Source organism: Hemitrygon akajei, chromosome 8, assembly GCF_048418815.1.
Source record: "Hemitrygon akajei chromosome 8, sHemAka1.3, whole genome shotgun sequence".
NCBI classification, from domain to species: domain Eukaryota; kingdom Metazoa; phylum Chordata; class Chondrichthyes; order Myliobatiformes; family Dasyatidae; genus Hemitrygon; species Hemitrygon akajei.
The window spans coordinates 48578139-48600506 of NC_133131.1; positions in this window are offsets into that span (position 1 = coordinate 48578139).

Below are 22368 nucleotides of genomic sequence, written 5' to 3' on the forward strand. Positions count from 1 at the left end.
TTGGGCCGAGACCCTTCACCAGGACTGGAAAGAAAGAGGAGAAGTCAAGCTGTCCGAATCCTGTCAGGGTCACAAACGTTGTATTACATTTTGTAATCGGAGTGTTCCACTCAATAACTCTTTCCAGAATTCAACACACTTTCTGCTTCGGCAGCTAGCTGGCAAATGCACAGCTATTTCTCATCTTTAGCCAAGTTCAGCAATGAAACGTTGCTCTGGATTTCCAGCATCTGGAGATCTCCTCATGTTTGTGATACCTCTCATTCTCACCTCCTTTACCTATCGGAGTCGAGTACTGGAACCCCTTGTGTTTCTCCTTGTCTCCCTCCAACAGCTGTCTCCAGCCTTCACGTCCCTTCCTCCCACACCCCTCCCCACCACCACCCCACTCCATCTGCTATTCATTATTCATGTTCTTTCTCTCCTTGTCAGTGTCCATCCCACAGTTTCCTAACTCCATCCTCTTCCCCTTTCCTGTCCATCACTCACCCCTCCTCAATCCACCAATGGCCTGGGCCCCTGCCTCATCACTTCCCTTCACACCAGCCATCTCACTTCAGTCCTGATACAGGGTTTCATCAGCAATTCCTTTTCTCCCCCAGATGGTGCGCGATTACATACCCCCTGTGCCACTCCACCCCTTGTAGATTGCTTGTTGCTATGGAAACAGACTCTTTCAGCCTACCTCATCCATGTCAACTATGATTCCTATTTATGCTAATCTAATTTGCTCACATTCAACCTGTATCCTTCTACTCATTTCCTACAGAAATATCTGTCCAAACATCTTTTAAAATGTAATTCTATATGCCTCCACCATCTTCTCTGGCAACACAATTCAGATTTTAACTATCCTCTGAATGAAAAACTTACCCCTTGGATCTCTCTTTTAAATTTCTCCCCCTCACGTTAAACCTGTATCCTTTTCTTCTAACCTCCTTTGCTCTGGAAGAAAAAAATATTCTATCTAATCTATCTGTGCCTCTTATAATTTTATAGATGTTTATCAGGTCATCTATGCTCTAGTAGGAACAAAGTCAGTTAATCCAATAACTCCAGCTTTCCATTCCAAACAACACCCTGAGAAATCTCATGTGCATTCTGTCTATTGCTCCCATATCCTTCCTGTAGTGTGGCACCCAGAACTGTACACAATATGTGGCCTAACTAATGCTTTGTTCAGCTACAACATGACATCCCAACTTGTCCCAACTTTTATCCTTATACCGGTCCCCAAGATAATCTGCTTCAAAGACTACCGTACAGTGGCACTTACATCCGCAGTGATGAAGTGTTTGAGAGGTTGGTCATGAAGCATATCAGCTCCTGCCTGAAGAGTGGCTTGGATCGGCTTCAGTCTGCCTACCGTCACAACAGGTCAACAGCAGATGCCATTTCCTTGGCTCTTCACTCAGCTCTGGAACAACATATGGACAGTGAAGGTGCATACATCAGAATGCTCTTATTGATTACAGCTCAGCACTCGACACTATCCTCCCTCAAAACTAATCTCTAAGCTCAAAGACCTAGACCTTGATATCTCCTTGTGCAACTGGATTCTTGACTTGCAAACCGCAGTCAGTAAAGGTTGCCAACAACATCTCCTCCACAACCACAATGAGCAAATGTGCACGGTGCTTAGCCCCCTGCTCTACTTGCTTTATACATATGACTGTGAGGCTAAGCACAGCTCCAATGTCATACTTGAGTTTGCTGATGACACTGCTGTTGTTAGTCAAATCAAAGGTGGTGATGAATCAGCATATAGGACTGAGACTGAAAATCTGGTTGAATGGTGGCACAACAACCACCTCTCCCTCAACATCAGTGAAACCAAAGAGCTGATTCTTTACTTCAGGAGGAAGGAAGAGGAGATTAATGAGCTAGTCCTCATTGGGGATTGGAGGTGGAGAGGGTTAGTAACTTTAAATCCCTTGGCATTAATTATTACATCAGAGGTTCTGCTCAGGGACTTGCACATAAATGGCATCACAAAGAAGGCATGACAATGCATCTACTCTCTTAGAAGTTTGTGCAGATTTGGCATGTCATCGAAAGCCTTGACAAACCTGTAGGTGCACAATGGAGAGGATCTTGACTGGTTGCATCACAGCCAGGTTTGAAAGCACCAATTCCAGTAATGGAAACGCCTACAGAAAATGGTAAACACAGCCCAATCACAGGCAAAGCCTTCCTCGCCCTCCAGTACTTCAGTTCATCCCAGTCACAAGAAGACAGTATCCATCATCAATGTCTAGGCTTTGCTCTCTTTTCACTGAAGCCATTGGAAAGGAGGTACAGGGGCCTTAGGCCCCACACCAACCTGGTTCATGAACAGTCATTACTCTTCAACCAATGTGGATAACTTCACTTACCTCAACTTGGGACTAATTTTACAACCTATGTATTCACTTTCAAGGACTCTACAACTCATAATCTCAAAACTATTTATTTACTTATTTATTTATTTTTCATTTGCTCAGTTTGCCTTATTTTGCACATTGGTTGTTTATCATAGTGTTTCGTTTTTCATTTATTCTATTGTATTTCTCTGTTCTACTGTGAATGCCTGCAAGAAAATGAATCTCAAGATAGTATATGGTGACATATGTACTTTGATAATAAATTTACTTTGAATTTTGAAATTTGAATTTCAATGCCTTGGCCTATGAAGGCAAACATACCGAATATCCTTTTCACTATCCTGTTCACTTAGAACTTTCAGGTGTGAATTTGAACCTGTGGTTTCAAAGCTCCAAAATTTCCTGCCATTTACTCTACACTCACTGGCCACTTTATTAGATACATCCTGTACCACACATCCTCTTCTAAGATATATATATATTGCAAAAGTCTGAACACAACCCCTGATTCCTGTAGTATACCTTTTGTTACAGATCTCCAGTCTGAAAACCACCCATCCATCACATATGCTACCTCATATCCCCAGGCCAATTTTGGACCCAGTTTGCCATCATGCCTCTATCCCTGGTTTGTTTATTTCCCTAATCCAATACTGGTCTTTAATCAGAGTTCCCTAAACTTACTGTCATTGCTACAGATCCTAACGGGAACAATGTTGACTCTGGATCTCTTATCTCACTTTTAAACACCTCCCACTTGTCAGATGTTGTTTCATCCTGCCCAGCAGCTGCTCCCCACTTACCATTTCCACGTCCTGTCTTACACTCTGGAAGTCGGCCCTCCCCCAGTTTCAGAGCCTAACTTGAATGCCAAATTTATCTTTTTCCATGACTCCCTTGAAGCTCACTGATCTATGGTCCCTGTTCCCAAAGGGTTCCTCAGGAGATACTGCAACCATTTGCCTATTCTCATTCCTTATGATAAGATTAATTTCAGGCTCCTCCTCAGTAGGACTCTCTAGGTCCTACTTCAGAAAACTCACTTGAATGCATCTTACAAATTCCTCCTCATTAGTACCACCTCTTATACTAAGAAAACATCAGTCAACAATGGAAAAGTTCATATCCCATGGTAAAACTGCCCTTTTACGTTTACTGTCTCCTGCAGTCTGCCTACATATCTGCTCTAATTTCCAATGATTATTGGCAGGCCTACAGAATAACCCATCCAAATAATCACCCTTTTTATTCCTAATTTCTCCTCATCTAACCCCACTGGACCATCCCTCCAGGATATTCTCCCTGAGTATGACCATAAGGCCATATTGATCTGTAATGGAACACCCTCCTCCTCTTTTGTATTTGTCTCCTCACACTCCTTACTCCATTCCCTCATCTTGACATGACCTCTCTTTGATACTCCAAGCAATTCATTGCATCTTCTATCCTGATGACACCCTCCCTCCAGTGGCACTGCCTACACTTCCTGCTGCCTGAGGAAAGCAGCCAGCGTAATCAAGGATCCCTCCTACCTTGATCATTCTCTCTTCTCCTCTCTCCACTTGGGCAGAGAATACAAAAGCCTGAGACCGCATACCAACAGGCTCAAGAACAGCTTCACTTTGTATAAACACTTATATAAAACTCTTGAACCTACCTCATGTGGATTTGCATTTCCCTGCTCTGCGTGATCTCTGTTGATGCAACACTGTTGAAACCTGCTGGTTTCCTTGGCTGCACAAGTCTAGGGAAGACACACTCCGGTCCCACCAAACCCACGGGATTGAGACGGCTCTCCCACCCCAAACGCTGGTTTCTGTGGATGCTGTGTAATTTGCTACCCTGTTACAACTCAGTGCCATGAAATACCAGACAGCACACAGCATACAGTTAAAGGAATTATACCTATTAATCTTAACTAGCAGTAAAAATGTGAACCAGGGCATTACACTGTGTTTTGCATTCTGCTTTCACTTCACTACCTTGATGTACGATGGCATGATCTATTGGGATGGCATGTAAACAAAAGTGTTTCATTAGGTCTCAGTGTGCTAATGAACCAATACAATCTTCTAATTTCAATAATATCTCAGCATTTACACAAATTACTGATGGATGCAGTGAACAGAAATGGACAAGAGATAAGCCCAGTGGGACAACTTTGCCCTTTCTGACAATTACAAAAAAGTAACTGTGCAGCAGTCAAAAGTGCATCTTGCTCCCCTTTTATAAGCCTGCAGCTTCTTTACAAGTCAACCTCAGGATATTGTTTGTGCAGCTCATTTAATATACAGAGGCAGTATTGTCAGCTGGGTAATAAAGTCAGCTTGCTAGGAGGAGGGGGAATGAGGAGTACAGGAAAGGGTTGGGGCGGGAAGAGAATGGTGTTGCTAACGAAGAAAGGATATGGCACAATGGAAAAACAATCTCTTGGAGACAGACCTGAATTGGGTTGAGGATAGAAGATAAAGAACATTTGATAGAAGCTTGAACCAATTACTGTTAAAAAACGATTTGAATCCTTTGTTTTCTACAGTTCTGCTATTAAGCAGTGAACATTAAATGTTTTATGAAGGGTTTGTTTGATGTCAGCATACTCTACTTTTTATGGATCAGTCTGGTGTTCCAAAGGAGAAACCATTAATCCTATGTGTTAACATTGATATGTTGCATTCAGTGAGCTGTCAGTTTAGAGGCTGACATTCTAATTTCCACTTGGGCTGTAAATGAGCGTGATCCTGTGTTTGTTTCTTGTACAGTAATGTCACCGGTTCATTGAATTAGAACGGGGCAGCACTAAATAAGACAGTCCAGACTGATCCCTGAATAAATCTCCATGCCATCAGGCTGTGTCAATGTAGGCTCTTGTTACTGATGCGCTAAAATAGCTCTCCGAGTCTCTCATTTCAAGGACACTCAATATACACAATGCTATCACTGGGGCATCTTCAATCTTACAGCCTCTGCATGAATTCTGATATAGATTAATGTGCAGAGTTGTTGTGAAGCTCCGTATTCTGTCTTACAGGTGGAGCTCAGCCAGTGCAGCTTGACATAAATGAGGCTCCAGTCGAAAGGAGCAGAGGACCAGGAGCACTAATAAGTCTCCCAATCATGACAAGTTATGCGGAGCTACTTTGAGATTGCTGCAGAATGTCTGCCTCGGTTTAGACCAAGCCTTCAAAGCAATGACCTAAAACATTTTCATGTTCTAAAGGTTCAGAAGAAATGACATAAAAGCTGGACTGTTTTGAGTTCATGCTCCAGACCAGCCCCTCCGGGTGCACAGGCTAACCCGTGTAAATACAAACCTGCTAGATTAATGACTGTGGTAGGTGAAGTTAGAGACATTTATAAAGAAGGACACATTTATATGTGGGTGAGGAAACAAACTATGTTTGACACTGAGTCTTTAAAGAAGTTACAGACTTAGTATATCGACTACATTAGAAGATATGCCCAGCAACTGCAGGAAAGCCTTTGACACCTTCCTAATGACTTCACACCAAAGCTGCTGCTGTCTCCCTTCTAATAACCTGGAAAAGAGGCTGCAGTGTTTCCCACTGCTGTCAAAGTTACTCCAGAAGATCCCCCATTTTATTTATTGAACTTCACACATATACAAAAAAATAAAATCGAAGCAATAGTGATAAGCGTTGATGCTGAAAAGGCATTTGATTCGGTTAATTGGAATTTTCTTTACAGAGTTTTACATAGATTTGGTTTCCATGACACAATTATTAAAACTATACAGACACTATATGACAACCTTACTGCTAGGATTAAAATCAATGGATATTTATCAAATAGTCTTACCGCAGAAAGGAGCATGAGACAGGGTTGTGCATGGTCACCGCTACTCTTCGCATTATATCTAGAACCATTAGCTCAATACATCAGACAAAATGAAGATATCAGGGGAATTACTATTAAAGGGACAGAGCATAAATTGGCCTGTTACATGGATGACATTTTGATCTATCTAAGACAACCAACATACCTAAATTACCTAAATTGATGCAATTCTTTGAACAATATGATCAATTATCAGGATACAAGATCAACATAGATAAAACCCAATTACTTTCATATATCTACAGCCCACCAAGAGAAATTCAAAGCAGATATCCCTGGGCATGCAAACAACGTCTTTCAAATATTTGGGCATCATTATGCCACAAGATTTGGCAAAATTATCAAAATGCAATTATCAGTCTATATATAAAAAAATTAAGGAAGATATAACAAGATGGAACCTAATTCCTTTTTTCAGCTTCAGTTCAAGGATTGAATCTATTAAAGTGAATATATTGCCCAGACTACTATATCTCTTTCAGACCTTACCAATAGAGATTAAGGGGTAGGCCATTTAGAACGGAGTTGAGGAAAAACTTTGTCACCCAGAGAGTTGTGGATCTGTGGAATGCTCTGCCTCAGAAGGCAGTGGAGGCCAATTCTCTGGATGCTTTCAAGAAAGAGTTAGATAGAGCTCTTAAAGATAGCGGAGTCAAGGGATATGGGGAGAAGGCAGGAACGGAGTACTGATTGTGGATGATCAGCCATGATCACATTGAATGGGGGTGCTGGCTCGAAGGGCCAAATGGCCTACTCCTGCACCTATTGTCTATTGTCTATTAATCAAAATCAATTCAATGAATGGAACAAAATGTTATCAAGATACATTTGGCAAGGTAAAAGACCTAGAGTTTGTCTCAAAACTTTGCAATTAGCCAAGGAAAAGGGGGGATGCGGCCTACCTTCTCTTAGAGATTATTATTTTGCACTACAGTTGAGAGCTGTGATATGCTGATGCAACCTATCACATGAAACTCAATGGAAAAACATTGAGGAGGAGATACTTCCCATCCCCATACAGGCAATTTTGGGGGACAACACCCTACAAAGGTACATCAATACTATTGATAACCCATGGGTGAAATGGACTCATAAAATATGTAAAATGACTATAAAAGAATATAAACTAGAGGGAGATACTGTATTGCAATTCTTAAATGGTGTGCAAATGACTCGGATTTTACGCCAAATAAAGTGGATGCTAGATTTAAGGACTGGACAGCGAAAGGAATAACAGTTCTTTGCAATATAATGAAAGAAGGAACACTGTTCAGTTTTGAAATACTTAAAGAGCAACACTTATTAGAAAAACAAGACTTTTATCGGTATTTACAGATATGATAATAAGTTAATAGGACAGTTAAAAATGTAACCAAGGCAAGAACATGTTTGATAGAGCTATTTAGAAAAGCATATAATTCAGTAAACGGTAGTAGAATCATTTCAAGCATGTATAAGTGTTTCTCAAATCTTAAAACACATTCCACTTCATACATTAAAACAAAATGGGAGAAGGAAGGAGGGATAATTATATCTGAGGAAGAATGGGCAATAATATGGAGGTATCAATGGAAGTGTACCAGTTCACAGAAATGGAGGGAGTTCGGATGGAAAAACTTGATAAGATATTTTATTACACCCTGTCAGAAATCCCATTATGATAGTAACCTCCCTGTTTGCTGGAGAAATTGTGGAAATCAAAATGCAAACCATTATCATATTTTCTGGGAATGCCCTGTTTTCAAAGACTATTGGAGTGGGATGCACAATGCCCTACAAGACATCTTTAAATGTGAAATACCCTTAGAAAGTAAGATCATATATTTTGCATATATACCTCAAGAATGATTGAAAAAAGATAAATATTTAATGAATATACTGCTGGTGGTGGCCGGTAAAAAGACTCTTACTAGGAAATGGTTATCACAGGAGAGCCCAACTTTAAACGCATGGATGGAAATTAAAATGGACATTTAGAAAATGGAGAAGATAACAGCATCTGTTAAGCATAAGTTGGAACAATTTGATTCATACTGGGGAAAATGGTTTAACCTCATAGGCCTGACTTTATCCTCATAAATCAGTGAATATGTTGTTAAAAAAAAAGATCACTCCCTACTTGTACATAGTTTTCTCCTGTCGCTTGTTCTTTCTTTCCTCTCTTTTCCATAAGTGTATACCTCAGATAAATAATATGTGATTTGTGGCATATATGACTATATGATATATATGTACAATATCTGAAATACATCTTATGGAAATGTTTGTTTGATGATGAACTTCAATAAAAAATAAATTACAAAAAAAATGAACTTCACACAACCTTCAGATGAAGCATCACAAGAATAAGGTAAGCAACCTAATAATGGATAAAAGAAAATTTGGGATAAATGAACAAATATGAAAGAGCTTAAGAGGATATGTGCTAGGATTCTGAGGTTACTAAAGGGAAATATTTTAGGGGTCATATTCAGGAGATTGACATCCATACATGGAGCAAGAATGCATGCCAAAAGATTGGGGAACAGTTAGTGTGGTACCCAATTTATAAAAAGATACAGGGCCATTATTTTAAAAAAACACTAGATCCTTTTTCAATTAAAAGTACTGCCTGTGGTTCTCATAATGAAGGATGGAGCTATCTGTGGCCTAACGATTGCAATTCCCAAACACTGCAGATGCTGTGGTCAAAACAACACGTACAACACGCTGGAGGAACTCAGTAGGTCAGGCAGCATCTGTGAAAATGAGCAGTCAACGTTTCGGGCCAAGACCCTTCATCAGGACTGACTGACTTTATTAATTTGGGGATAGGTTGGAATGCTGGAACTGTATACAATGCCAGTAGAGGGCAGTTTAAGCACTCTGTCCACAGCTTTTCATGGAAGATGTAGTTGCACCGCAGATGCTGAAGCGGAGGTTTATTGTCATGATACTACGATAGGAATACGGTAGCCAAGGGAGAAAACAGAAAACAAAAATAAAAAATCTTCAGATGCTGGAAATCTGAAGGGAAAATAGGAAACACTGGTCAGGTGTCATCTGTGGAGAGGGGGTCTGAACCAGTGAGGGCTTTCAAGCTGAAGTATTAACTCTTTTCCCATAGTCACTGCCTGACCTGTTGAATACTTCCAGCATTTGGGATTTCGGTTTTATTTTGAATAAGATAGGGTTACTTTCTTTGGAATAGTGAAAGATGAGGTCTAAACACTGAGCCATAACTGAGGTAAATAGGAAGGATATGGTTCTTTTAATAGAGGGGTCAAAAACTAGGGGCAGAACAATATAAAATAATAGGTTGAATGATTAGATAGATAGATAGATAGATAGATAGATAGATAGATAGATAGATAGATAGATAGATAGATAGATAGATAGATACTTTATTCATCCCCATGGGGAAATTCAACTTTTTTTCCAATGTCCCATACACTTGTTGTAGCAAAACTAATTACATACAATACTTAACTCAGTAAAAAATATGATATGCATCTAAATCACTATCTCAAAAAGCATTAATAATAGCTTTTAAAAAGTTCTTAAGTCCTGGCGGTTGAATTGTAAAGCCTAATGGCATTGGGGAGTATTGACCTCTTCATCCTGTCTGAGGAGCATTGCATCGATAGTAACCTGTCGCTGAAACTGCTTCTCTGTCTCTGGATGGTGCTATGTAGAGGATGTTCAGAGTTTACCATAATTGACCGTAGCCTACTCAGCGCCCTTCGCTCAGCTACCGATGTTAAACTCTCCAGTACTTTGCCCACGACAGAGCCCGCCTTCCTTACCAGCTTATTAAGACGTGAGGCGTCCCTCTTCTTAATGCTTCCTCCCCAACACGCCACCACAAAGAAGAGGGCGCTCTCCACAACTGACCTATAGAACATCTTCAGCATCTCACTACAGACATTGAATGACGCCAACCTTCTAAGGAAGTACAGTCGACTCTGTGCCTTCCTGCACAAGGTATCTGTGTTGGCAGTCCAGTCTAGCTTCTCGTCTAACTGTACTCCCAGATACTTGTAGGTCTTAACCTGCTCCACACATTCTCCATTAATGATCACTAGCTCCATATGAGGCCTAGATCTCCTAAAGTCCACCACCATCTCCTTGGTCTTGGTGATATTGAGACGCAGGTAGTTTGAGTTGCACCATATCACAAAGTCCTGTATCAGTTTCCTATACTCCTCCTCCTGTCCATTCCTGACACACCCCACTATGGCCGTGTCATCAGCGAACTTCTGCACATGGCAGGACTCCGAGTTATATTGGAAGTCTGATGTGTACAGGGTGAACAGGACCGGAGAGAGTACGGTTCCCTGCGGCACTCCTGTGCTGCTGACCACCGTGTCAGACCTACAGTCTCCCAACCGCACATACTGAGGTCTATCTGTCAAGTAGTCCACTATCCAATCCACCATGTGAGAGTCTACTCCCATCTCCGTTAGTTTGTGCCTTAAGATCTTGGGCTGGATGGTGTTAAAGGCACTAGAGAAGTCAAGGAATGTAATCCTCACAGCACAACTGACCCCATCTAGGTGAGAGAGTGATTTGTGCAGCAAATACGTGATAGCATCCTCCACTCCCACCTTCTCCTTATACGCAAACTGAAGAGGATCCTGGGCGTGCCTGGTTTGTGGCCTCAGATTCTGTATTATCAGCCGCTCCATGGTCTTCATCACGTGCGACGTCAAGGCAACAGGTCTGAAGTCATTCAACTCCTTTGGTTGTGGTTTCTTCGGTACCAGGACAATACAGGATGTTTTCCACTGTCTGGGTACTCTTCTCTGCTCCAGGAATTGTGAGAGAACAAAACCCCCTGAAGGCTGGAAAAGGTCTTGAACTCACTGACTGACAAGGTGGTACAGACAGGAACCTCATCACATTTAATCACTGCCACAATATACCTGAAGAGCAAGGACCTGAAGAGTCACAAACACAGTGTGGGAAATTGAGATTAGCCCGGTCTCAGTCCGTGCTAGCACAACAGGCTAAATGGCCTGCCACATGTCATAGATTGTCTGAACATATTTATGACTGGGAAATGAGTTCACCAGTCCAGTTTTTGTGAGACTGTGATCTCTTCACTGAATTGTAAATGAAGGAAGAAAGCTATGAACATAACTTTTACCTTTTACAGACAGACAGACATACTTTATTGATCCCAAGGGAAATTGGGTTTTGTTACAGTCGCACCAACCAGGAATAGTGTAGAAATATAACAATATAAAACCATAAATAATTAAATAATAATAAGTAAATTATGCCAAGTGGAAATAAGTCCAGGACCAGCCTATTGGCTCAGGGTGTCTGACACTCCGAGGGAGGAGTTGTAAAGTTTGATGGCCACAGGCAGGAATGACTTCCTATGACGCTCAGTGTTGCATCTCGATGGAATGAGTCTCTGGCTGAATGTACTCCTGTGCCTAGCCAGTACATTATGGAGTGGATGGGAGACATTGTCCAAGATGGCATGCAACTTGGACAGCATCCTCTTTTCAGACACCACCATCAGAGAGTCCAGTTCCACCCCCACAACATCACTGGCCTTACGAATGAGTTTGTTGATTCTGTTGGTGTCTGCTACACTCAGCCTGCTGCCCCAGCACACAACAGCAAACATGATAGCACTGGCCACCACAGACTTGTAGAATGTCCTCAGCATCGTCCGGCAGATGTTAAAGGACCTCAGTCTCCTCAGGAAGTAGAGACGGCTCTGACCCTTCTTGTAGACAGCCTCAGTGTTCTTTGACCAGTCCAGTTTACATTTACATTTACCTCATCTCACCTCCCTAAAACTTCCCCTGGGTCTTCTCCTCCTTTCCCTTCTCTCACAGTCCATTCTCCTGTCCTATCACATTCCTTCTTCCCCAGCCCTTGACCTTTCCAACCCACCTGGCTTCACCTATCACCTTCCAGCTAGCCTCTTTGCCCCTCCCCCACCTTTATATTCTGGCATCTTCCCCCACCTTTATATTCTGGCATCTTCCCCCACCCTTCTCAGTCCTGAAGAAAGGTCTCAGCCCGAAACGTCGGCTGTTTATGCATTTCCATAGATGCTGCCTGACTTGCTGAGTTTGTGTTTGTTGTTATGAACATAAGATTTTTTTGTGTTGGAAAACTAATAAAGCAAGCATGCAGCATTTGTTGATTGAAGTAGAAATGATCTCAGGAATGAAAGTAGTCAAGGCAGATTTGATTCACGCATTAATCAAAAATGTATTTTGTAGGACGCTATGTGGATTTAAAAAAAATTGCTTTCAGCCACTAGTCTCCTACAATTGCTGTGGGTAATTACTCTCTGCTTCTGACATCCCACAAGTGGTTCAAATATCAGGATGAAGAAGAGAGAAACCCTGGGTTGGGGGTGGGGGAGGCTGTTGCTGAAAGCAGATGAATATGTAGCATGTTTTAATGAGGTTTGCCAGCACGGTGGGGAGTGCTTGCATTACGAAGGATGGCAGCCTTATTAAAAAGAACTGATATCTTGCCTTTAAGGAAGTCTTTCACTCCCAATCAAGCTCTTCCCTGAAGATTCATGTTACTATGATGATGAGCATCCAAATTTTAAACTTTCTCAAGGTTAATGTTTAAAGATTTTTCTTTAAAGCTGTGATATTTCGAATATTTCTTCCATATCTTTGTTGAAGGAAAGACTATTAAAGATCCATCTTAGTATCGGTTATGAGAACTGCTCCCTGAACCTTTTGGCTGCATAGGATCTCTTGATGAGGACCCTTCTCTCCCTTCCTTCCTTCCTCTCTTCTGCCAGGGTTCCCTGCCCTTGTGGAGCATCACTTCTCCCTCCCTCACATGGACTCTGTTGGCTGGCTTAGTGAAGAAGCCAACACAATCAAAGACCCTCCCCACCTCAGACATTCTTTTGTCTGTCTGCTGTCATCAGTTAGAAGATACAAAAGCCTGAAAGCATGTACCGCCAGGCTCGTTCAGCTTCTACCTCACTGTTATAAGCCTATTGAATACTTCCCTGGTGCAATAAGATGGACTCTTGACATTACGGTCTACCTCATTATGATCTTGCATCTTATTGTCTGCCTCCACTTCATTTTCTGTGTAGCTCTTACACATTATTCTGTATCTGTTATTGTTTTAGCTCAATGCACTGTGTAATGATCTGATCTGTATGAACAGTATGCCAGAAAATCTTCTCAATTTATATTGGTACGTGAGATAATAAACCAATTTCAATTCCTCTCATGCTGTACTCAAGGGAAATGGTCATCAGAGCACACAGACCTCAGAGCGACTAGATTCTACTACAGGCATGGAATGAGGACATACTGTTCTTCTTTCTGTTATACCACTCCCTGCAGACATCAGACACCTGTCTGGAGCAGCGTCAAATACCGCCTCACTCTGGCCAGCCCTCAACAAGTCATATTGTATGTAAAGGGGGTTTCTTCTTTTTTCTTTGTTACTGTGTATGTAATCAAAATGGCTTCTTTGTTTTGTCAAAAGCAGGAATGCTTCTTTGTTACAAGAGAGTGCTGGAAGCTTGTTTGGGTTAAAATTTACTGATAACGAGAATTGTATTCCTTTGTAAACCAATTGGGATTAATATTATTCTTTCTTCTGAGTCTGTAAGCTATTGTTGGCGAGCTTTTGGGGAGATCGGCGAGAGGGGTTGAGAGAGAGAGGATGCGATGCTGTAAGCTGGGCGAGGAACGGACCCCAAGCGGGGGTCCAAGGCCAGGAGGTACTCCGAGGGGAGGAGATGAAGCTAGATGTGCTTGGTTGACCACTTTGGATGGTCCTGAGCTGCGAGTCGAGGAGTTCGGAGGGGATCGAATGGTGGCCAGAAGACTTCAGTAATTGAGCTCCAATGGTTGTGCACGAAGTGGTTTGGACTTTGATAAGTTTGGCGCCTTTTCTTTATTTTTTTCTTCATATATACTGTATCGTTATTGATCACTTAGTTATAGTAATCTTTATAAATTGTACTCATTTAATCGCATATGGTGTACTGTCTGTTTTTGGGCGAGGCGGGGACATCACACAGCATCCACACCAGCTGATTACCCAGTTTGGCTGCTCCCTCTAGACGAGAATGAGCTGAGTGAGCCTGAGGCGACCCAGGGGGTTACATGTATATACAAGGACAGAGCTCAGTGGGAGTAATATACTGACAAACATCAGACAGAAAGAGGATCATTTGGCTCAGACCTCAGTATGGTGTTGGTCCATACACGAAGCAAAGGGCTGAAGTCGGGCATGGAGTGAGAGGGAAGCATAAGTCCATGGTGGAGGAAGAAGAGAAGAGCAGAATATTGTTTAACTGGAGAGAATTCCATGATGAAGAGGGATTGGGTTGTCTTCATATATGAATGAAAAAGGTTAAGCGTTCAGCTACAGAAATTAATGAGGAGGATGAATAGAATATTAGCCTTTATTGCAAGGGAGTGAAGAGTACATTAGTAAAGAGCATTGTTGGCATGCTATGTTGATGCCAAAACGTGCTATGACATTTGTAGTCTGTCTCCAGCACATCCTTAATTGGTTGTTAACACAAAAGAAACACACTTTATGGTATGTTTCAATGTACAGTTCAATGTGATAATTCAATAAATCTGAATCTGAAGTCTGGTTGCAACTGTACAGTGTATTGTTGAGACAATATTTTAAAGTCAAAGTTGAAATTATTGTCATATGCATAAATAGATGTAAACCAATACTACACTACAATAAACCAATTTACCAATATTACAGTGTGTGTATACCAGGTGAGAGTGGTAAAGTTCAAAGGAGTTTTGTTGGGCCAGTCGTGCCGGGTGGATGCCTGGAATGTATTATTAGCAGTGGAAGTGCAGGCAAATATGATGAGAAAAAAACATTTGAGGCTGTCAGAAAGGCACATGAATGTGCGGAGAATGGAGGGGTAAAATATTATGGAGGCAGAAGGGTGTAGGGTAACATGATTGGTGGAAATGTACATAATTCACTGCCACCGACATTGAGTTGGGGTTTCAGTTTCTGAGGCAGGTCTGACGTGATGATGTCGAGCGTTTCAAAGGTTCATTTATTATCCAAGCCCACAACTCTGAAGTCCTCCTTCTCCAGAGAGCCAAGAAAGAAAAGAATGACAGCATGATCATCAACCCCCAAGTCCCTCCTCCCCACATAAAAAACAAACAGAAACGGAACAGGCACATCATCCCCCAACTCCCCCTCTCCTGCGCACAAAAGAAAACTAAAACGATCAGGCAAAAAACACAAGACTGAAAAAAGTTCACAGTCCAAGTCCACATCCAAAACACAGAAAACCTTGTGTAATGTGCTCTCTCTCCATAGCAGAGTGATCCCACCAGCAATAAAAAGGCATCCTCCCCTCTCCATTGCAAAGCGATCCCACCAGCAATAAGAAGGCAGGCAGTCGCCTTTTCAATCTCCCTCGCCGCTTTAATCGGTGAAATGGAGTCTTCGTGCCATGAGGTTCCCGCATACTGCCTCTGCCTCTCGGAATCCCCTCAGAGTAATTACGTAAAGGGTTTTTAGCGTGCTTTGAGTTCAGTTTATTGGTGTTTTTTGACACATAAAAATACCTCTGCCATTTTATTTGTGAAAACCTACAAGGGATTAGTTTAGTTAGGAATTTAATTGCTAGTATAATTAGTTCACACAACATCACGGGCCAGGGGGCCAGTTATTGTGCTGTTCTATGTTCTAGGTGAGGAGGCAATCAAAAGCATATTGAAGGACTGCTCTCCAGGACCTGCCACATTCCAGCCAAGCTGTTAGAGTACAGTTACAACACTGGCATCCACCCAGCAACTGGAAAATTGCCCAGGTATGTTCTGAGCACAGAAAGCAGGGCAAATCCCACCTAGCAAATAACTGCCCAATCAGTCAACTCCCATTACCAGCACAATGGCAAAAGATCCCCTCTGTTAGTACTAACAAGCATCACGGATTCTTCAATGGCTTTGACCCGAAACGTTGACTGCTCCTTTCAACGGATGCTGCCCGACCTGCTGAGTTCATCCAGCTTGTTTGTGCGTACGGATTCTTCAGCAATCTGTTCACTGAAGCCCAGTATGGAGTTTGCAGGATCATTTGGCCTCAGACCTCAGTATGGCATCGGTCCATTCATGAACCAAAGGGCTGAAGTTGGGGGGTGGAGTGAGAGAGACTTGCCCTGACATCCAGGAGGTATTTCAAGGATCCCTGGTAAAACTGACATCAATGAGCATCAGGGGGAAAAACACTAATAATTTACATAAAAGAATACAGTAATTTCTGGATTGCTGGCAGTGAAGGGGGACCACCATTCGAGTCCATGAGTGTCATGACTGCACCACTAGCCCAACTGTCTTCTGCTTTTTCATCACTAACCATCCATCACTGGGAGGGTTTTTTGGCATTCTTCCTCTCCATGCACATCGGGTGGTGACCTTCTCGTTTCTTTAGCATTTGTCTGGTTTTTTTTACAAAGCAGAGTTTCTAACTTGACGTTCAACCCAGCATGGATGGAAAATGTGCGAGGAGCCGGCCAGAATTGAAACCGTGACCACTCACCTTGAAGACCAGGGCAGATGCCACTACGCCAAGTAGGGTTCTTCAGTTTATGTGCCATGCTTAATGCCTTTTAGTAGATCGTCAGGAAATGACGAAGTCCTCATCTCCACAGAGCAAACTCCAGACAGCATTCTGGACAGCTGAGAATATCATCTCATGTTCATGCCAGGCAATGGTCATCTCTGACCACATACTTTCCATGTTCCTTTTACCAAGATCCCCATCATCAGGAACCTAGCACCACCAACCAAAGTCAGAGGATTGATTATCCTGTGATAAATGACTTACCTCTCTTCATCCCTGAGCCTTTCCACCATCTCTGAGGGTCCATTGAGAATGATGTGTACAACTCCTACAACAATCGTGGCAATCAGCACCGTCCACAACAAGCAAGGAAGCTAGTAAAAATTAAGAAGGTGCTGCAACAAGATCTTGCAGTTAGTCAGATCTTCTCCTCTATCCCTACCCCTTTCCACATTCTGCAGTGACCACTCTCTGCTCTGCTCACCCCTCCTTGACCTTGCAGTCACAGCAAGTTCCTGACATCCGCTCCCTCACCACCATCCAAGGACCTACCAGGTGAGGCAAAGGTTCATATGCACCTCCTCCACTACATCTGCTGCACTGGCTGCTCCCAATGAGACCTCCTCTACATCAGCAAGACCAAACACAGACTGGGAAGGTGTTTTCCACAGCCCCGATGACCATCCCAAGCTCCTAGTTCCACGTCATTTCAATTCACTCTGCATTCCCGCACAGACCTATTCATCTTCGCTTCCTCAACTGCCAGGGCAATACCTAACACAAAGCAGAACTCCTCTTATTCTGCCTATGTAATCTACAACCCATCGGCATGAATGTGGAGTCTTCCACCCCCACTTTGGTCCCACTTCCCCAAATTCTCCCACCAGCTCCACTTCACTTGTTGTTTCCTCCCTTTTGCTTTCTCTCTCTCATACATACACTCTCTCTCTCTCTCTCTCTCTCTCTTCCCCCCCCCCCCCACAGGTTTCCTCCCCCCTCCTCCCTCTCTCCTCCTCATCTCTCTGGGTCTGGTTCTATCAGCCATTCCTCTAATGGTTCCCACCAATCTGCCTTTCTTTACTCACCTGAGTCCAGCCCTTTGTGTTCCTCAACAGCTGTCTGCAACTTCCATACTCCCCAGTCTTCACTTGGCAACATCTGCTTACCTGTACACTGTATTGTTACCCCTCTGTCTTTGCCTCCATCTATTGGTCAGCTGCTAATGTCTCCCCACTGCAGCCCCACCTAGCTGGCACTACCTGCCTGTCTTCCTTCACTCTGTTCACCAGTCATGCCAGCCTCTTCCCTCATCACTCCCCTTCTCCTTTGTGTACTGGCCATCTTGTCTCTCCACTCTCAGTCCTGATTCAGGGTTTCCACCCAGAAAGCTGATGATTATTTTCCTCCTTCAGTCCTGCTCCATCCATGAAAAAGTGATTAGTGCCAGTCCATCGAGCTGAAGCTTTCATCACCAATGTACCATCACCATGAGGAGTGCCATTTGTAAAGTGCACGCGCAGTAGTTACTTCCTCACACTTCTCTGACGGGGCTTTCCAACCCCATGACCAGGGAACACTCCCTAATTTTGAAATACGTTACAGGTCCTTCATGCTGGGTCTAAGTCCTGGGCCTTCCTGCCCAACAGCAGTGTGGAAGACCATAAGACATAACAGCAGAATTAGACAGTTCAGCCCATCAAGTCTCTGCCGTTTGAACACTGCTGATTTATTTTCCCTTCTCAACCCCATATTCTCTTGCCTTCTCCCCGTAACCCTTAGCACCCTTACTGAGCAAGAGTTTATCGAGCTCCACTTTAAATTTACCAAATGACTTGGCCTCCATAGCCATCAGTGGCAATTAATTTTACAGATTCACCACCCTTCAGCTAAAGAAAATCTTCCTTGTCTGTTTTAGAGACGTCCCTCTATTCTGAGGCTGTGCCCTCGGGTCCTAGATACTCTCACAACTAGAAACATCCTCTCCCTGTACACTCTGTGTAGGGCATTCAAAATGTCAGTGAGACCCACCCTGCCCCACCCCCACTCTTCCAAACCCAGCGAGTACAGGCCCAGAGCTATCAAATGCTACTCGTATGTTAACCCTTTCTTCCCCTGATCATTCTCATAAACTTTCTCTGAACTTTTACTAAAATGACTCAAGCAATAGCTCACCAACACCTTCTCAAGGGCAAATAGTGATGGGTAATAAATGCTGACCTTCCAGTGATGCCCAGATTGCAAAATTTAAGAAAGATGACCAATCAGAATACAAACATGAGGCAGTTGTTGTACTCCTATAACTAATTTTTGATAAGATGTTGCTGGTAAGAAGCGGCAGGAGCATCTGACGATCTCCAGTGACTAACCCGTTTAAAACTTAAGTTCATGTCTGTTATTGTCCGAGATAAATGTGTCCATGGCATAAACGCCATGAAAATCAGCTTTGTTAGACTATAAAACATCCAATCAAATTAGGCCATTTGGCCCATCTAGTCTGCTCCTCCATTCTATCATGGCTGATTTCTTTTTCCTCTAAACCCCATTCTCCTGCCTTCTCCCCACTACTTTGATAACCTGACGGATTAAGAACCTATCAACCTCTGTTTTAAACATACCCTCTTTTGTCACACTTTGCATTATAAAACAAAGATAGACATAAGTTAACATAAACATAAATTAACATAATTTACACATGCAAAATCAGCAACAAAATCAAAACATCATCCTCCTCAGCTTCCACATCTCAAGGGATCCTACCACCAAGTGTATCTTTATCTCTTCCCCCCGCCCACCCCACTCTCTGGAGGGATCTTTCCCTCCATGACTCCCTTGTCCATTTATCCCTCCCCACGTATCCCCCTCCTGGCACTTACCCCTACAAGCAGGCAAAGTGCTCATTCACCTCCTCCTTCACCTCCATTCAAGGCCCCTAATAGTCCTTCCAGGTGAGGCAACACTTCACCTATGAATCTGCTGGGGTCATTTATTGTGTCTGGTGCTCCTCTACGCTGGTGAGACCCGTTGTAAATTGGGTGACCGCTTCATTGAGTACCTCCACTCCATCCGCCAAGAATGGACTTGCCAGTGGCCAAACATTTTAATTCTCATTCCCATTCCAACATGTCAGTCCATGGCCTCCTCTTGTACCAAGATGAGGCCACCCTCAGGGTGGAGGAGCAACACCTTATATCTTGTCTGGGTAGCCTCCAAAATGATGGCATGGATATTGATTTCTCCTTCCAGTAAAAACCTTTTCTGAACCCTCCCCTCTTCTTCGTTTTCCCACTCTGGCCTCTTACCTCTTCTCACCTGCTAATCAAACCCACCCTACCCACCACCCACATTCCCTCCTTCCCTTTCTCCTATATTCCACTTTCCTCTCCTGTCAGATTCCTTCTTCTCCAGCCCTTTATCTTTCTGACTCACCAAGTGTCACCTATCACTTCCAGCTATCCTCCTTCCCCAATCCCCACTTTTTTATTCTGGTGTCTCCCCTTCCTTTTCAGCCCTGATGAAGGGACTTGCCTGAAACATCAAATGTTTATTCGTTTCCGGAGAAGCTGCCTAACTTGCTGAGTTCCTGCAGCATTTTGTGTGTGCTGTTTTGGATTTCCAACATCTGCAAACTTTCTCGGGTTTAGAACAAAATAAACATAATCTCACTAGTGCATGATTAAGAGAGATTAAAGATATATAGTTCCAGTTTTTTTAGATTGGTTTAAGAAACTGATCACAGAGGGACAGAAGCCGTTGTTGAAACTTCAGGGGTGGGTCTTCAGACTCCAGTACACACTGTCTGAGCGCCGCGGGGTGATGGGGGTTGTCACCATCCTGAGACATTGCCTCTTGTAAATGGCGGGGAGAGCTGAATCTACCACTCTCTGTGGCCTTTTGCATTCCTGTGCTTTGGGATTTTCATACCAGGCTGTGGTGTTTCCCACGATACACGTGTAGATGTTCCTTAGAGTCTTCAATTACGTTGCCGAATCTCCTTACATTTCTAAGAAAGTGGAGACACTGGCACACCTTCTTTGCAGTTGCCCCTCTGTGCTAGGCCCAGGATAGGTCCTCCAAGATGTAGACACCCCAGGACTCGAAACTGCTCAACCTTTCCAGTGCAGGTCCTTCAGTGAGGACTGATGCTCTTGCAACTGACTTCTCCTTCCTAACGTCCACAATCAGTTCCTCGGCCTTGCCCGCATTGAGTGTTTGTATAAACCTGAGAAGTCATCTAACTTCTATGTATGGTCTAACCCTCAGGCACCAAACCCTGGTTTGGAAAGTATTACACCACAGGAAAAAGAAAAAAAGACAGTGTGGTAGATATATCGTTTTCACTTGGAAGCAATTTGCTCGAGACTGTTATATAGTGCCTGTCGACCAAGAGGTGTAGATATAGGTATATTGATCTATATACTGACTGTGGACATGCATGAGAACGTTCTTTCTCTGTGGATGAATAAATCCTCTGATAGATTCTAAACTTGAGAGATAAGAAAGCTGCATTTTTAAATAAAGGATCTGCTTATATTAGGTTCCATTTTATATTCTGCACTAAATCCTTAGAATTAAAAAGCTGACAGCAATAAAACCACCGTCATGTAAAATAGAGAAAGGGTTATAATTTCCTCATCGGTGCACCAATGAGTTTAATATTCTCTGTACAAATAGGGGGTTGTGCCCTAAGGTGGTATGTCATGCTGCAAAGCCTCTAAAGGGAGAGGTGATCCAAAAGCATTTTAAGTGAGTAACGTGTGGTTTGAATCTGAATCAGATTTTATATCACCAGCATATATCGTAAAATTTGTTAATCTTTGCAGCAGCAGTATAATGCAATATATAATAATAGAGAAAAAATAATTACAGTAATATATATATATATAATAGTTACATTAACTAAATAGTGCAAAACAGATTTTTTTTTTAAATGTAGTGAGGTGGAGTTCCAATAACAAACAAGAAAACATCTGCAGATGCTGGAAATCCGAACGACACACAAAATGCTGGAGGGCCTCAGCAGGCCAGGCAACATCTGTGGAAAAGAGTACAGTCGAAGTTTCAGGCTGAGCCCCTTCAGCAGGACTGGAGAGAAAAAGATGAGGAGTAGATTTAAATGGTGGGGGGAGAGGAGGGCGAAATACAAGTGATGGGTGAAACTGGGAGGGGTAAAGAGCAGGGAAGTTGATTGGTAAAAGGGATACAGGGCTGGAGAATGGGGAGTCTAATAGGAGAGAACAGAAGGCCATGGAAGAAAGGGAAGGAGGGAGGAGCAGCAGACTGCTTCACCGAGCACCTGCCAGAGGAAGCAGGATCTCCCAGTGGCCACCCATTTTAATTCCACTTCCCATTCCCATTCCAATACGTCTATAAATGGCCTCCTCTACTGTCGCAATGAAGCCACACTCAGGTTGGAGAAACGACACCTTATATTCTGTCTGATGGCATAAACATTGATTTTTTGAACTTCCGGTAATGCCCCCTGCCTCTGCATTCCCCACCCCTATTCCCCCTCTCACCTTATCTCCTTGCCTGCCCATCACCACCCTCCAGTGTTCTCCCCCCTCCCCCCACTTTACTTTCTTCCATGGCCTCCTGT